A 6134-nucleotide genomic window follows, 5' to 3' on the forward strand; every position below is an offset into this window, starting at 1 on the left:
GGTATATATTGACGCGTACATAGGTCTGCTGATAATGTTCCCCTTCAACGTCAAGTCACGTACCTGCTGAGTGGGCTCACGGCAACACAAACACATAACAGTGCAACCCTGATGTGTTTGTTTACATCACATCCGCTCCAGAGCGACAAAGATGGCTTTTAGCCTTTGTAATCTTTTATACAACGGCCTTTGTATTGCATAATGACTCAGCGTGCAACTATGTATTCCCAACATGAGTTGCCCGTCTACTGAATTATGAGGGGAAACAAGGGTCCAAATACGGAGCCAAGAGGTTGCATAAGGACATCAACAAAAAGCACTCGTGACTGCCACAGCAACCACTTGTTGACCCTTTTTTTTTCTATAGGCATCCACTAATCTAGGATTCCCAGAAAGAAGAAAACATTTTGCATCCACTCCCCTCCGTCGCGACTAAATATTTTATACTTTGTGTATAAAATTGTTGTAAGTACACCTCTGCATAACCTTGTGCCCTTATAACATCCAAGAAAGAAAGAAATATAGCTTAAAGGCCTACTGAAATGAGATGTTCTTATTTAAACGGGGATAGCAAGTCCATTCTATGTGTCATACTTGATCATTTCACGATTTTGCCATATTTTAGCTGAAAGTATTTAGTAGAGAACATTGACGATAAAGTTTGCAACTTTTGGTCGCTAATAAAAAAGCCTTACCTGTACCGGAAGTAGCAGACGATGTGTGCGTGACGTCACGGGTTGTAGAGCTCCTCACATCCTCACATTTTTTACAATCATGGCCACCAGGAGCTAGAGTGATTCGGACCGAGAAAGCGACAATTTCCCCATTAATTTGAGCGAGGATGAAAGATTTGTGGATGAGGATAGTGAGAGTGTAGGACTAGACGGAAAAAAAAAAAGAAGAGGGCAGTGGGAGCGATTCGGATGTTATTAGGCACATTTACTAGGATAATTCTGGAAAATCCCTTATCCGTTTATTGTGTTACTAGTGTTTTAGTGAGATTATATTGTCATACCTGAAAGTCGGAGGGGTGTGGTGACCGCCAGTGTCTCTGAGGAAAGCCACGGAGGAGCCAAGAATGTCGCAGCTGCCTCTTTGACAGCTGCAGGAGGAACGACACAAGCTCCTGTCATGTCTACGGTGACAGCCGACTTATTACCACAATTTTCTCACCGAAACCTGCCGGTTGACATCTGGTAGAGAAACATGTTCGCTTGACCCCTCTGTTCCTTATTAAAACTTCACAACAAACAAAGAAACACCGGCTGTGTTTGTGTTGCTACAGCCGGCCGACATACACCGCTTTCCACCTGCATCTTTCTTCTTTGACGTCTCCATTATTAATTGAACAAATTGCAAAATATTCAGCAACACAGAAGTCCACAATACTGTGTAATTATGGGATAAAAACAGACTATTTTTAGCCGCGATCGGTGCTGGGAGAACATGTCTGCTACCACCGGTGCCGAAAAGCGCACGCGTCATCATACACGTATTCATTCCGCGACGTTTTCATCAGGATACCTCGCGGGAAATTTAAAATTGTAATTTAGTAAACTAAAAAGGCCGTATTGGCATGTGTTGCAATGTTAATATTTCATCATTGATGTATAAACTTCAATGATGGCTTCACGGTGGAAGAGGGGTTAGTGCGTCTGCCTCACAATAAGAAGTTCCTGCAGTCCTGGGTTCAAATCCAGGCTCGGGATCTTTCTGTGTGGAGTTTGCATGTTCTCCCCGTGACTGCGTGGGTTCCCTCCGGGTACTCCGGCTTCCTCCCACCTCCAAAGACATGCACCTGGGGATAGGTTGATTGACAACACTAAATTGGCCCTAGTGTGTGAATGTGAGTGTGAATATTGTCTGTCTATCTCTGTTGGCCCTGCGATGAGGTGGCGACTTGTCCAGGGTGTACCCCGCCTTCCGCCCGATTGTAGCTGAGATAGGCGCCAGCAACCCCCGTGACCCCGAAAGGGAATAAGCGGTAGAAAATGGATGTATAAACTATCAGACTGCGTGGTCGGCAGTAGTGGCTTTAAAGATCTGGGGCGGTATAGCTCGGTTGGTAGAGCGGCCGTGCCATCAACTTGGGGGTTGCAGGTTCGATTCCCACTTCCGCCATCCTAGTCACTGCCGTTGTGTCTTTGGGCGAGACACTTTACCCACCTGCTCCTAGTGCCACCCACACTGGTTTAAATGTAACTTAGATATTGGGTTTCACTACGTAAAGCGCTTTGAGTCACTAGAGAAAAGCGCTATATAAATATAATTCACTTCATTTGAAAAAATTATTCGGGAATGTCCGGCGGGCCAGATTGAAAAGCTCCTCGGGCCGCATGTGGCCCCCGGGCCTTACTTTGTCCAGGTCTGGCATAGATTATAGTAGAAGAATATACAATTCAAGAAAAAGAAACTCCAAAGTACCTCATAAAACATGGACTGCACTGGGAATAACTGGTTTTACTGTCAGCTTCATTCCTAGATTAAAATGTTTCCTCCTGGTGGTTGCTAAGCAACATCCCCTTTAGGACAGATGTGACTGCACCAATAACTCCCCGATGACAACAACCACTACCATTAAAAATGCTGATCATCACCCCCAGTTCATCATAGAAAATATGTTTTAATAGTTTTAAGATATTATAATATAACATAATATGTTGGTTCTACTTATGTGTCTCATTAATTGTTAACCTTTTCTTTTGCATTCCCATTTTGTCGTGCAACTGTCAAATTGCCCATCGACTATAAGTTTACATCAAACTTTGCTGTTTTCCAAAGACCTCTTCCCAGTTATGAGACCAGCTTGAGTAACATGTATCTCAGAAGTTTGCCTTTTGGTGGTTTAAATGTCATGACAAATCTTCCAGGCCACAAAGAAAGCTATATTTATTTTCCCGAGAAACACATTTTATTTCTTCAAATACTTACCGTTCTTTTCTGGTCGACTTTGGCATCCTTAAAAGTGATTCCTCCAGCTTGTGTTTGATGGTTTGTGTTTGTTATGTTCATGAGAAATATGTTTTTAAGTGCCAAGTCTACAGGGGCTGCATCCAAAGGCCTGAAAAAACCACAAGTCTCCAAAACTGGCAGTTGATGGCAAATTCTCCAGTTGCCCTTTGGCACCACCCTCAGGTTAAATGTGTTATCACACTCTCATCACTTCTGAATTCACCCAAATGACAGCCCGATTGTAGCTGAGATAGGCGCCAGCGCCCCCCGCGACCCCAAAAGGGAATAAGCGGTAGAAAATGGATGGATGGATGGACAGACAAGAAAGCAAATATAGACTTAGACTTAGACAAACTTTATTGATCCACAAGGGAAACTGTTCCACCCAGTAGCTCAGTTACAAAGGATGGAAAGGGTAAGGATGGAAAGGAAAATGCACACGTGGACCCCGACTTAAACAAGCTGAAAAACTTATTGGAGTGTTACCATTTAGTGGTCAATTGTACGGAATATGTACTGTACTGTGCAATCTACTAATAAAAGTATTAATCAATCAATCAATCAGGGCAAAAAAAGAGAGCAAAAACAAAAGTTATAAAGTCGACTAAAAATGTCCCATAGTAGCAATCTAAAATCTAACATATATGTAATATTTAACCCTTGTGTGGTGTTCGGGTCTGTGGGACCCGTTTTCGATTTTTATTCAACGAAAAATTATACAATTTATTACTTTTTTCAAACTGAGACTCACTGGCTTTGGCTCATTTTCTGTGAGGAACATATATCAGAATACATATTTAATGGAAACACGCCATACACACCCCTACACATTTCTATTACAGACAAAAAGTCCGGGTCCAATGGACCCAGGGCTAATAGAAGTGTGGAAATTGATGTTCTGTGTACCACACACACACACACACACACACACACACACCAGGCCTAGACAGGAGGAGGACAGAGTGCAGGTACACAGAACATCAGAGGGTCAAATGTGCGAGAAAATGAGAGCAGACAGTGTGGACAAACAATGTTGCAACCTTGTGTCGGAACCGCAGGTGCAGAACCACAAAAGAAGAATCCCAGTGGGATGCGAAACTGGCAGAGAAATTTCCATGTAACGTTCATATTGTTGTTACTCAGCCAGTATTTGTGGGGCTTAGACTTAGACTTACTTTTTAATGTCATTCAAATTTGAACTTTACAGTAAAGTTAATGACAACATTTTGTTGCATTAGCTCATGGTAGTGCAGGATAAAAAAGCAATAAGGTGCAGATATAAATAAATAGATGACTGTACAGATAAACATATAACACTTTTGCATATGCATCCAGGTTCATGGATGTATGTTATATTGTCTTTTTTATTCCAGCGAGTAAATCAATTTTGGTGGGGAATTGAGGGGATTATTATGATGCTTTCAAAAGTCCTGGAGGTTCTGCTGCGGAGGCAGCGGAACCTCTTTCTAGAGTCCAACAGAACTGGTCCACCTCCAGTCCTTGGTGGGGGTGGGAGGAGTCTTTGCAGATTTTCTGAGCCCTGGTCAGGCAGTGGCTTTTCGGTATCTCCTGGATAGGAGGAAGAGGAGTCCTGATGATCTTTTCCGCCATCCTCACCACTCTCTGCAGAGACTTTCAGTCTGAGGCACTGCAGGCTCCAGTCCAGAGTCAGACAAAGATGCAATTGGTCAGCAGGCTCTCTATAGTGCCTTTGTAGAATGTGGTGAGAATGGGGGTAGGAAGCTGTGCTCTTTTCATCCGACGCAAAAAGTGCATGCGCTGCTGAGCTCTTTTTACAAGAGCTCCGGTGTGTAGGGACCAGGTTATATTGTCAGTTATCTGCACCCCCAGGAACTGAGCATTCATCCTTCCACACCATATTTTTAGTATGTTGAAACTTAGTTTTATTTGTTTACATTTTGTCATTAAGAAGCTAGTTCACATAGCGTCACCATACAGTTGTTCCCATAAGTTTACATATCCAAAAAGTTCAATTTTGGTCTCATCACTCCAAATTACTTTGTTCCAGAGGTTTTGATGCTTGTCTCTGTGCTGTCTGGCGTAATGTAAGCGGGATACTTTGTGACATTCGCGTAGAAATGGCTTTCTTCTGGCGACTCGACCATGCAGCCCATTTTTCTTCAAGTACCTCCTTATTGTGCATCTTGAAACAGCCGCACCACAATTTTTCAGCTGATGTTATTTGTAGATTTTTTTTTTGCATCTCGAACAATTTTCTTGGCTGTTGCGGCTGAAATCTTTGCTGGTCTACCTAAATCCCTCATTTTGCACTTCTTAATCAGGGTTTGAACACTGCTGATTGGTGATCTCGATTCCTTGGATATCTTTTTATACCCCATTCCTGTTTTATGCAGTTTAATTAATTTTTCTCGCAGATCCTTTGACAATTCTTTTGCCTTCCCCATGACTCAGAATCCAGAAACATCTCTGCAGCACTGGATGAAAGATGCAATATTCTGTCAGAAGCCCAGAAACTCACTAACCTTATATACACACACATTAATTACAAACAAACAGGTCACAGATGAGGATCGGAACCTCGATTAGCCATTCAAACCTGTTTGTGTCAACTTTTGTGCATGTTATCAGATCAAAGTCACTGGGCTATGTAAACTTTTGATCAGGGTCATTTGGGTACTTTTTTTTTTCTCTCTCTCACTTTCTTTTGTCATTTTGATTTAAAAAGAGTAAACACAGTTTTTTGCAAATAAATAGCTTCACACAACCGGCTTCCTCCCACTTCCAAAGACATGCACCTGGGGAGAGGTTGATTGGCAACACTAAATTGGCCCTAGTGTGTGAATGTTGTCTGTCTATCTGTGTTGGCCCTGCGATGAGGTGGCGACTTGTCCAGGGTGTACCCCGCCTTCCGCCCGATTGTAGCTGAGATAGGCGCCAGTGCCCCCGCGACCCCAAAAGGGAATAAGTGGTCGAAAATGGATGGATGGATATATATATATATATATATATATATATATATATATATATATATATATATATATATATATATATATATATATATATATATATATATATATATAAAAGTCTGCGGGCTATAGAGCGTTTTCCGTTCGGGCTCCAGTACTCTGGAATGCCCTCCCGGTAACAGTTTGAGATGCTACCTCAGTAGAAGCATTTAAGTCTCACCTAAAACTCATCTG

This window comes from Nerophis ophidion, linkage group LG12, assembly GCF_033978795.1.
Source record: "Nerophis ophidion isolate RoL-2023_Sa linkage group LG12, RoL_Noph_v1.0, whole genome shotgun sequence".
Classification (NCBI taxonomy): Eukaryota; Metazoa; Chordata; class Actinopteri; order Syngnathiformes; family Syngnathidae; genus Nerophis; species Nerophis ophidion.